The following is a 12,500-nucleotide window of genomic DNA, read 5'->3' on the forward strand; positions in this document are numbered from 1 at the left end:
ACAGTAGGAAGCAGAGGGAGAAACGGGAGAGGGGAACAAGGAAGAGGAAGAGGAAGGTAAAGAGGAAGAGAAGAATACAGAGTAGGAAGAGGAGTGGGATGGAAGTAGGAGGTGAAAGCGAAGGGTGAGGAGGAAGAGGAGGAGAAGGAAGAGGAGGAGGAGGAGGAGGAGGAGGAGGGAATGAAGAGAAGGAACAGAAATAAGAGGAAGAGGAAGAGGAGAATACAGAATAGGAAGAGGAGTGGGATGGAAGTAGGAGGTGAAAGCGAAGGATGAGGAGGAAGAGGAGGAGGAGGAGGAAGAGGAGGAGAAGGAAGAGGAGGAGGAGGAGGAGGAGGAGGAGCTGAAGAGAAGGAACAGAAATAGGAGGAAGAGGAAGAGGAGAATACAGAATAGGAAGAGGAGTGGGATGGAAGTAGGAGGTGAAAGCGATGGATGAGAAGGAGGAGGAGGAGGAGGAGGAGGAAGAGGAGGAGGAGGAGGAGGAGGAGGAAGAGGAGGAGGAGGAGGAGGAGGAGGAGGAGGAGGAGGAGGAGGAGGAGGAGGAGGGGGAGGAGGAGGAGGAGGAGGAGGAGGGGAGGAGGAGGGGAGGAGGAGGAGGGAATGAAGAGAAGGAACAGAAATAGGAGGAAGAGGAAGAGGAGAATACAGAATAGGAAGTGGAGTGGGATGGAAGTAGGAGGTGAAAGCGAAGGATGAGGAGTAAGAGGAGGAGGAGGAGGAGGAGGAGAAGGAGGAGGAGGAGGAGGAGGAGGAGGAGGAGGAGGAGGAGGAGGAGGAGGAACAGAAATAGGAGGAGGAAGCTAATCAACTTTGCTCTTGGGAATCTTTGCAATGGGGAGATACGAGCAGATTCGTGCCCAAGAAGGAAAGCCAAACAACGAAAGACGAAGAACAAAGATGAGACCGGCTTGAAGACAGAAGCTAGAGGAGAAAGAAGACAAAGAAGGAGACGGAGAGGAAGGAAAACGAGGAGGAGAAGGAAAAGAAGGATGGAGATTGTTCAAGGGGCGATGAAAGGCAGGTGGAGGGTGGATTAAGTGATGTAAATAAGAAGAGAAGTGGATGAAGAGGAACAAGAGAAAAGGAAGTAGGTAGAGTTAATGCGATACAAAGGATTACAAAGGCGGAGCATGCCGACAGGAGACCTTTTGGTCCATAACTAGGTCGGATGCGAAAAAAATATATTAATGATAAAAAAATATATGATATAAATAATAATAAATAAAATAGATAAATGTATAGATATAGTTAAATAATAAACAAACAGGTAAATAGTGAATAATAATAAATTGACAGATAAATAATGATAAATTAAAACCAAGCAAATAATAAACAAACAGACAAATAATAACAAACAAATAAACAAATAATCTAAAATAAATGACAGTTATTGCAGCATCTTTCTGGGGAGAAAGGAGGACATGAGGAGGAACTGGTGGAGGAGGAGGAGGAGGAGGAGCTGGAAGAGGGGAAGACTGGTGAGGAAGGGAAAAGGGAGGAAGAGATTAAGAAAAGAAGGAAGTCCGGAAGGAGGCTTGTAGTCGACAAGAAGAGGGAAAAATGTATAGACAGGAACAACAATTGTGCTGCAGTACCCAAGGACCAGCAGAAGTCTTGTGTGGGACATATGAGTAGAGAAGAACGGGAAGCAGAAAGAAAGAAAAGGACAGAAAAGAAAAAAAAAACAGGCTGGGTAGAGACGGAGAGGAGGAGGAGGAGGAGGAGGAGGAGGAGGAGGAGGAGGAGGAGGAGGAGGAGGAGGAAAAAAGGTATGAGTAGAGAAGGGTGGGAAGTAGAAAGAAAAGAAAAAAAACAAGTTGGGTAGAGACGGAGAGGAAGAGGAGGAGGAGGAAGAAGAGGAGGAGGAGGAGGAGGAGGAGGAGGAGGAGGAGGGGGAGGAAGGTATGAAAAATAAGGCCGTGAAAATAAAGGGGAAGTAGAAAAATAAAAGAGAAAATTGGACAAATGTCGAAAGAGGGGATCGGAAGGGAAGGGCAGATACGAAGTCGGAAAGAAGAAACATGGAAACAGAATTCGAAGAAGAGTTTCAGAAGAAAATAAAGATTGTAGATGCTAAAGTTGAGAGGGAACAGAAAGGAACGAGATAAGGCACAAAGAGAGAAAGATAGATAGATAGATAGATAGATAGATAGATAGAGAGAGAGAGAGAGACCGAGAGAGAGAGAGAGAGAGAGAGAGAGAGAGAGAGAGAGAGAGAGAGAGAGAGAGAGAGAGAGAGAGAGAGAGAGAGAGAGAGAGAGAGAGAGAGACAGAGAGAGAGAGAGAGAGAGAGAGAGACAGAGACAGAGAGAGGAGAGAGAGAGAAAGAGAGACAGAGAGAGGAGAGAGAAAGAGAGACAGAGAGAGAGGAGAGAGAGAAAGAGAGACAGAGAGAGAGAGAGAGAGAGAGAGAGAGACAGAGAGAGAGAGAGAGAGAGAGAGAGAGAGAGAGAGAGAGAGAGAGAGAGAGAGAGAGAGAGAGAGAGAGAGAGAGAGAGAGAGAGAGAGAGAGAGAGAGAGAGAGAGAGAGAGAGAGAGAGAGAGAGAGAGAGAGAGAGAGAGAGAGAGGAGAGAGAGAACGAGAACATACCACTGCAGAAAGAGAAAGGCGGAGAAGAGGAGTAGGAAAAGTAATTGTAAAAGTAAAAGAAAGAATATGGAATGAAACAGATGTTTACAGAAATCCGTAGTGATGGATGAAAAGGAAAAAAAAAATGCAGAAGATGAGGGAAGAAGAAGAGGAGATGAGGGAAGAAGAGGAAGAGTATGAGATGAGGGAAGAAGAGAAGGAGTAGGAGATGAAGGAAGAAGAGGACGAAGAAGAACAGAAAGAGCTGGGAAGAGGAGTAGATGGGTGATAGTTCTGTGAACCAAAGAAATATTTGTGAACATTTTTTATCTTGAGAAATGACGAGAAATGAGGGGGGGAAGAAGAGAAAAGAGGAAGAACGAGAGAGTGAGAGAAAGGAAGGGAATTGTTGAGACACGGTAGTTCTGTGAACTGTCGTAGAAATAATATTTGCTTTATGTTAACACACTCCTATTAGAGCGAAAGCTCGGGTGATGGCCTCGGGCGTAAAGAAAAGTAGGAGTCCACAGAAGACGAGGAAGACGAATTGGAGAACGAGGCTAAGGAAAGAGGTAAAGAGGATGAGGAATGAGGAAGAGTAGGAGCGTGCGTAGACGAAGGAGTAGGGGAAAATATTGAAGAAATAATGTGTAATAGATTCACAGCAAACACAGAGGTGATGATGGTAGGGGGTGGTGATAGGAGAGAGGGGTAGTAATGGAGCTGTCGATGCTGATGACGGTCATTGTGGTGGTGAAAGTCGTGTCTACAGCAGTGTTTCTCAAACTGAGTGCCACAGAGAGGACTCAGGGGCGGACGCCACAAGATAATCACGAATTTGGTTTGGTTAGATCGTTTCCTCTATGTACATACATACATACATACATACATACATACATACATACATACATACATACATACATACATACATACATACACATACCAAAGGCTTTTTCCCCCTACACGGGGGGTAGCCAAAAAGAAAAAGGCATAGAAACCACTCCCACCCATTCCACTTCCTATATATTCCACTGCCCTCCACCCTCCTCCCTCCCTCTTATCTTTGCCCCTGGATGACGGGTCATCCCTGCATCCTGTCCACTGCCGTTTTTCCACTAGATCTAGAAGTTTCGATGAAAAGGGTGGGGGAGCCACAGAAAGGGTTACATAAGTTCAGGATGCCATTCGGGTGGATTGCATTGAAAAACGCTGATGACCAGAAGAGGTTGATGTAGAGTTGGGAGTGATGTAACCAACACCAAGGATGTCTGATGGGGGGCTCAGTGAGAGCTGTGGGAAGGGAAGATTGAAAGAGAGTATGAAAAAAGAGGGGAACGGGAAGGACCGTGGAAGAAGAGAGAAGAGTATGAAAAACTACGAAATAATGAAGTAGGGGAAATAGGAATGAATGAGAGGGAATAAGAAGGAAAAGGAGGAAAAAGAAAAGGAAATGAAAGGTGTATGGAGGGGCAGGGAGTAGAGAGGTGAAGAGAAAAATGAAGGAGATGCGAAAGGAGAGGGAAAGGGAGGACAGGGGAGGGAAGGACTGAGGAAATAGGTTCTTGCCCTTATTATTGGAATAATCGGTCTGTTCATTATGATGAGCTCAGAAATTCGAACCAGCTTTGCCCCCTCTCTCCTTTCGCGATCTGCTGGGGGCTCTTGTAATCTGAAGATTAATAATAGATTGCCTTTCCCCCCTGGCACAATGGCCCTATAGTAACAGGGGACTATAAATCACCAAACTGCTCCAAGCAGGTTAGCTAAACCTTTCTTGTTAATATGCAAGTTAAGTAATGATTTTTATCAAAGCATTCTAAAGGACTACCTAGCAAATTAATTATTCAACGGTTATTTTGTTAACCAATTCATAATCGTTCTTTTGGTTCAAATGAGCGTCGTACTGTCCATACGGAATTTTCTAAAATATTCATTAGGGTTCGATTCGTTGAAAAGATAAGGATGCTTTTATTTATTCATTTATTTATCTTTTATTTATTTATTATTATTATTTGATTTATTCTATTATTGATTCATTTATTCATTTATTCATTTATTCATTTATTCATCTATTCATTTATTCATTTATTCATTTATTCATTTATTCATTTATTCATTTATTCATTTTTTATTTATTTATTTTATTTATTCATTTAATTTTTTTTTTTTTTTGGGGGGGGGCCGAGGGGCGGTTGGGGGGTCCACTAGAATTAACTCCTAACAGCATTGTGGACACTTGGCCTTAATCACAGCGATTAACTGATAGATTTTTTTTTTTTTTTTTTTGGGGGGGGACGCATACACTATGTTCCAAATGTGGGCGGACCAGGGGTTTGTATGATAGGTTGATGATAGCTGCAGTTTTGAAGTCAAAAAGTGTGTTTCCAATCCCAGTATTCTATCTGTTTTCTCTGAGGCAGAAATAAAATACTTTGATGTTTTAAGATCGCCATTGATAATCAAATTAAGGTCCCTTTTATTCTCCACTTTGGTTTATTGTCATATATGTGGATAGATTTACACTTTAATTATTCATTGATTTTGTTATTTATTTACCTGTTTTATTTATCATTTATTCTGTTTGTTTATTCAAAAAAGATTATCCTGATTTTCTTTATTTAATATATTATTTTTTTTTTATTTCCAGTTTATTGTTACTATTTTTTCTCGAGAGTTTGGGGCTATTAATTCTGAGCATTGAACCTTAGTTTCCGGATTGTGCCTCTTGCCCCATTTGCTGTAATGAAGTTTTGTTATTTGCAAGTTATTATTATTCTGTTATTTGGCAAGTTACTCATAGCAGATGACTATTCCGTACCCTTTATTGCATAACTGAAGCCTAAAAGAACACTCGCCATTTTCAACACATTGTTGACCACCATCGTTGATATGTTTATAATATTCACACACTCGTTAACAACTCTAATTTTCCGTAAGTGTGTGTGTGCACGAATGTCCCTTTTTCTGACAGAAATTGATAAAGTCGTTGCGCAGTTTTCTCGTCACTCAACGTTTACTGGAACGAACTAGTTTGAAATAAAGTGGAGACACGGAAATGGCAGGAAACTAAAGTGGAGTGCATAATCTGTGTCGCCATCGGCAAATGGTAGACGAACATCGATCTTGTTGTCACGTTTCATATTCGTAAATAAATGTATATGTAACGAGTATATATATATATATATACATATATATATATACATATATATATATATATGTATATATATGTATATATTTATGTATATATATATATATATATATATATATATGTATGTATGTATGTATGTATGTATGTATGTATGTATGTATGTATGTATTCATATACTTTAGGGTCTATATGGGGCGCCCCTACGGACCAGAGACACATAATTTTGTCTGTGACAGAAGAAGACTGTTCAGAGAGAAATGATGACACTTTTATTATACTGCGACTGTCCCTTCGTTATGCTGTCCCCCAACCCCTAGTTACTGTCCTGTACCATTTTTCTGAATATTCATTTCCTTTTTTCGACTACCCTGTTTTGGGGGAAAAGAATGCTGCCAACAAGTCTTCCCACTTGAGTTGTAGGAGGCGACAAAAAACGGGACGGGGATAGGACTAGGAATCCTGCTATCTGTAGCCCCAAAAGGGGACATTCCTAAAAAAAAATAAAAGTAAAGGCATAAGAGGGTCTAGAAATTTTCCAACCAGTACCCTAAGATTTGGGTCTTTCAATGTGCGAGGATGCGGTATAGATGAGAGTAAAAGGGAAGAGATAGGCAGTATGTTTGTGAGAAGAAAGATGGATGTGTTGACACTGAGTGAAACTAAGTTGAAGGGGAGGGGCGAGTACGAGTTTGGGAGTGTAGTTAGGAGGTTCTCAGGAGTGAAGAGAGGACGAGGGAGAGAAGGGGTGGCTATACTAGTAAGTGAAGAGATAAGTAAGCGTGTAGTGGAGTGGAAGGAGGTTTCTTCAAGGTTAATGTGGATGAAGGTGAAACTGGGAAGGGAGATGTGGGTTTTGTAAGTGCGTATGGGCCTGGAAGTGAAGAGAGCGTAGAGGAAAGGGAGGCTTTTTGGATGGATTTAAATGAGTGCATAGAGGGGTTAGGAAAAAAATTCAATGTAGTTGTATTGGGAGACCTTAATGCTAGGGTAGGAAATAAATCCATAGACGGAGTGATTGGGAAGTATGGAGTTCCAGGAAAAAATCGTAGTGGGGAGTTGATGATGGAGATGTGTCTAGGAAGAGAGTTGATGATAGCAAATACAGTGTTTAGGAAGAAAGTTAAGTACAAGTACACATGGGAGAGGGTGGTGGATGGAAGGGTGGTAGATAGAGCGTTAATGGACTATATAGTGGTAACCAGGAGTACAGTAGGAAGAGTTAAGGATATACATGTTCTTAGGAGAGAGAGTGGGGAAATATCAGATCATTTTCTGGTGGAAGGTAAGTTGAGAGTGGAGAATAGGTGAAGAAAAAGGAAAAGAATAGAAGGTAGGGAGGTACTTAGAATGAACTGCTTAAATGAGAAAGAAAAGGAGGAGTATAAGAAGAAGCTGAGAGAGGAGTGGGAGGAAGTGAAGGGTAGAGTAGAACTAGCATGGAAGAGGAATGGGGGATGGTTCAAGAAGGGAGTCATAAGATGTGCAAAGATGGTGTGTCGAACAAGGAGGGCGGGAGGAAATAGAAGGAAGGGTAGTGAGTGGTGGGATAAGGAAGCAAAGAAGGGTGTAGAAGAGAAGAAGCAGGCTTTCATAGATTGGTTACAAATTAGGACGAGGGAATCATATGAGAGGTACAAAGAAAAGAAAAGAGAAGTAAAGCATAAGATAAAGGAGACAAAGAGGAGAGCAGAGAAAATTTTGAAAGTAATAAAAAGATGTTTTGGAAAGAAATTAAAAGAGGAAGAGAAGGCGAATCAAGTAGAGAAGAAAAGGTAAAAGGTGCAGATGGAGAGATGATAATGGAAGACAGTGAGAGGAAGGTGGGCAGAGTATTTTAGGGAGTTGTTAAATGTGAAGGAAGATAGGGAGGGAAAGGTAGTTGCAGTGGAAAGTGATAAGAAAATGACCGTGATGAGTGAGCGAAATGGAGGAGATATAAGGACAGATGAAGTGAAGGCAGTTGTTAAGATGATGAAAGCAGGTAAGGGACTTGGGTTGGATGGATGCCATGCAGAATGTCTAAAAAAAGGAGGTACAGTGATGGTGGACTGGCTGGTGAGGTTATTTAATGTTTGCTGGAGAGAGGGTAGAGTGCCGGAGGACTGGAGGAGTGCCTGTATAGTTCCACTTTACAAAGGAAAAGGGGACAAGTGGGAGTGTAGTAGTTTTAGAGGGATCAGCTTGTTAAGTGTAGTTGGGAAGGCTTATGGGAGGGCCTTGACTGAACGGATTAGGCGAGGAAGAGAAGGAGTAATTGGTGAGGAACAGTGTTGTTTTAGGACAGGTAGGGGTCGTGTAGATCAGATTTTTGTGGCAAGACAGATATGTGAGAAAGCTATAGGAAAAGGTAAGGATGTATTTTGAGCTTTTATGGATCTGTAAAAGGTTTATGCCAGAATAGACAGGAAGCCACTGTGGGAGGTATTGCAGATATATGGAATAGGAGGAAAGCTATTAAGAGCAACCAAGAGTTTTTACGAGAGTAGTAGAGCTTATTTTAGGATTAGAAATGGGGAGTGAGTGGTTTGAGGTAAAGGTGGTACTTCGTCAAGGATGTGTTATGTCGCCTTGGCTGTTCACTTTATACATGGATGGGGTGGTGCGAGAGATGAATGCAAAGGTAATGGGTCAGGGGTTGGAGATGGTTCAAGAAAGTAGAGAAAAGTGGAAGATAAGCCAGTTGTTGTTTGCTGATGACACTGCGCTTGTAGTAGGATCGAACGAGGAATTAAGGAAGTTAGTGACAGAGTTTGGGAAGGTGTGCGAAAGAAGGAAGTTGAAGATAAATGTGGGTGAATGCAAGGTGATAAGATGTACAAGGGGAGAAAGTGACAGCAGACTGGAAGTGAGTATTAAGGGAGAGAGACTGGAGGAAGTGGATAGTTTTAGTTACATGGGTGCGAATGTGGCAGGAAAGGGAGGAGTGGAGGTGGAGGTAGAATGTAGATTGAGAGAAGCGAGTAAACGCCTTGGGGAATTAAAGAGTGTAATGAGAAATAAACATTTGGGAATGGATGCTAAGAGGAGACTGTATGAAGGAGTGATTGTGCCAACAGCACTGTACGGGGCAGCAACATGGAACATAAGAGAGGAAGAGAGAAGGAGTTTGAATGTGTTTGAGATGAAATGCCTGAGAAGTATGATAGAGCTTACTAGGCTAGATATAGTGAGAAATGGGCAGGAAAGGAGGAGAAATGGGGTGAAAAGGGAGTTGGGAGATATGGTTGATGAAAGAGTATTGGGATGGTTTGGGCACATAGAAAGAATGAGTGAAGAAAAACTAGTAAAAGAGGTGTGGAAGGTAGAGGTGGAAGGAGTGAACATGAGGGGTCGACCTAGGATGAGATTGATGGATGGGGTAAAAGGGGCATTGAGAAAGAGGAGAATGTCTGTTGAGGAAGGACGGGAGAGGACAGAAGGTAGGGGTGAAAGGGGAAGTGTTGTATATGTGGATGATTCTGTGATGCATAAAGGGGAGTGGGTGGGGGATGGGGGAGAGAGAATATGTATCAGAAATAAATTGACGCAGCCCTGGTCCATAAGGATGCTCCATATAGACCCTAAAGTATTAGCTGCATGATACTTAGTCAGTATAACATGCAGCTAATACCCCAGATGGAGTATTGGCTGCATGTATATATATATATATATATATATATATATATATATATATATATATATATATATATATATATATATATATATATATATATATATATATACATGCAACAAAGGTAAAGCAAAAGGTAAAGGAGGCAAAGAGGAAAGCAGATGTGAAGTGGGGTAGGAGTATAACAGAAAATTTTGAAAGTAATAAAAAGATGTTTTGGAAAGAAATTAAGAGAGGAAGAGGAGGCGAATCAAGTAGAGAAGAATAGGTAAAAGGTGCAGACGGAGAGATGATAATGGAAGAGAAGGCAGTAAGGGGAAGATGGGCAGAATATTTTAGGGAGTTGCTAAATGTGAAGGAGGATAGGGAGGGAAAGATAGTTGCAGTGGGAAATGCTAAGAAAATGAGGGTGATGAGTGAGGAAAATGGAGGAGAAATAAGGAAGGATGAAGTGAAGGCAGTTAAGATGATGGAAGCAGGTAAGGCACCTGGTCTGGATGAATGCCACGCAGAATGTCTAAAAAAGGAGGTACAGTGATGGTGGACTCGCTGGTGAGGTTATTTAATGTTTGCTGGAGAGGGGGTAGAGTGCCGGAGGACTGGAGGAGTGCCTGTATAGTTCCACTTTACAAGGGAAAAGGGGACAAGTATGAATGTAGTAGTTTCAGAGGGATTAGCTTGTTAAGTGTAGTTGGGAAGGCTTATGGGAGGATCTTGATTGAGAGGATTAGGAGAGGAACAGAGGGAGTAATTGGTGAGGAACAGTGTGGATTTAGGATGGGTAGAGGTTGTGTAGATCAGATCTTTGTGGTAAGACAAATATGTGAGAAAGCTATAGGAAAGGGGAAGGATGTTTTTGGGCTTTTATGGATCTGGAAAAGGCTTACGATAGGGTAGACAGAAAGGCACTGTGGGAGGTTATGCAGATATATGGGATAGGAGGAAAGCTTCTGGGAGCTGTCAAGAGTTTTTATGAGAGTAGTAGAGCTTGTGTCAGGATTAGAAATGGAGAGAGTGAGTGGTTCGAGGTAAAGGTGGGACTTCGTCAAGGATGCGCTATGTCGCCCTGGCTGTTCAACTTATACATGGATGGGGTAGTGCGAGAGGTAAATGCAAGGGTAGTGGGTCAGGGATTGGAGATGGTTAATGAAAATGGAGAAAAGTGGGAGGTGAGCCAGCTGTTGTTTGCGGACGACACTGCACTTGTGGCAGGATCGGAGGAGGGATTGAGGAAGTTGGTGGCAGAGTTTGGGAGAGTATGTGATAGAAGAAAGCTAAAGATAAATGTGGGTAAAAGTAAGGTGATGAGATGTACAAGGGGTGAAAGTGGCAGTAGACTGGAAGTGAGCATTAAGGGAGAGAGACTGGAGGAAGTGGATATTTTTAGATACTTGGGTGCAAATGTGGCAGGAAAAGGTGGAGTGAAGGTGGAGGTAGAATGTAGATTGAGAGAAGCGAGTAAATGCCTTGGTGGATTAAAAAGTGTAATGAGGAATAGACATTTGGGAATGGATGCTAAGAGGAGACTGTATGAAGGAGTGATTGTGCCAACAGCACTGTATGGGGCAGAAACATGGAACATAAGAGAGGAAGAAAGAAGGATTTTGAATGTGTTTGAGATGAGGTGTCTGAGAAGTATGATGGGGGTTGCTAGGCTAGAGTGAGAAATGAGGAGGTGAGGAGAAGAACGGGGGTGGAAAGGGAGTTGGGAGATATGGTTGATGAAAGAGTATTAGGATGGTTTGGACACATGGAAAGAATGAATGAAGAAAGACTAGTAAAAGAGGTATGGAAGGCAGATGTGGAGGGAGTGAACATGAGGGGACGTCCTAGGATGAGGTGGATGGATGGGGTGAAGGGGGCTTTGGGGAAGAGGGGAATGTCTGTTGAGGAAGGACGGGAGAGGACAGAAGACAGGGGTGAATGGAGAATGGTTGTATATGGATGATGTTGTGATGCATGAGGTGGAATGGGTGGGGGGATGGGGGGTGAGGTAGTATGTGTGAGCAAAATTTGACGCAGCCCGAAGGGATTTCTCCCCGTCCTCTCATTTTATGCATGGGGGGACGGAGAGGGGGGTCGCCGATTTAATGAAGCGGCCTTGCTGTGGATGTGCTGTGTCTTGCGACACTGCTTCTGACCTAGGGCAGTGGACAAGGTGCAGGGATGACCCGTCATCCAGGAGGTGCTAAGATGAGAGGGAGGGTGGAGGGGTGTGGATTGTATTCAGGGATGGAATGGGTGGGAATGATTTTATGCCTTTTCCTTTTTGGCTACCTCCCTTGTAAGGGGGAAAAAGCCTTGGTATATGTATGTATATATATATATATATATATATATATATATATATATATATATATATATATATATATATATATATATATATACATATATATATATATATATATATATATATATATATATATATATACATATGGGAACCAGGACGGATATGCCTGAACCATGCCCTCAGTACGGCTATAACCATAAATTATAAGATTTCTGCTCCCACCACACAATTCTCTTACAAAGACATTTTAAAAATCCCTTATTGTAACTCCATCAATCCTTTTATTAGTTTATTTTCAAAGAACCGTCTTACATTTACCTATCATTACCCTGACACTGTACATAAAACAATGTTCACTAAAGATTAAAGGGAGCCGAGGCTCCGGAAGTTTATAGCTTACCCTGTCGGGATTGTGATCTAGTGTACCTTGGTCAGACCAGCAGGGATCTGAACACCAGATTATCCGAACATAAAAGATACATTAGTTATGCCCATGAAATTTCGGCTGTGTTCCAACATGTCAGCAACAAAGATAATTGTTTTGACTGGGATAAGGCTAAATTTGTATTTGGTTTCAAGAAGAAAATTGTTGAATCCGCCTTAATTGAAAAATGCCCGAACCTTAACATCTTCAAAGGACAATGGTCTCCAAACATAATCTCGCGTCTAGCTGTGAACCGCTTGGTTAAGAATCTTCACCCTCCTGACCCCGCTCCCCTGCCCCTTCCGACCCTTCCCCCCTTCTGACCTCACACCTCCACCCCTTCTGACCTCACACCTCTCTTTCTTTTGACCCCGGCCTGAGTGACGGAATGTTGCCCGTTATGCTATCCCTGTTCCTGCCCCTCTTTCACCTTAACAGTATCCATTTCTCAAACAA

The 12,500-nt window shown here is 42.3% G+C and overlaps 1 protein-coding gene across 1 annotated transcript in view; it reads right to left on the bottom strand.

Moving 5' to 3' along the window:
- Positions 1-12,500, bottom strand: part of LOC143038124 (uncharacterized) — a 588,663-nt gene that overhangs the window by 311,294 nt on the left and 264,869 nt on the right. The gene's annotated exons all lie outside the window — the stretch shown is intronic.

The sequence above is a fragment of the Oratosquilla oratoria genome, chromosome 23 (assembly GCF_046742065.1).
Source record: "Oratosquilla oratoria isolate Oo_2021 chromosome 23, ASM4674206v1, whole genome shotgun sequence".
In the NCBI taxonomy this organism is placed as follows: Eukaryota; Metazoa; Arthropoda; class Malacostraca; order Stomatopoda; family Squillidae; genus Oratosquilla; species Oratosquilla oratoria.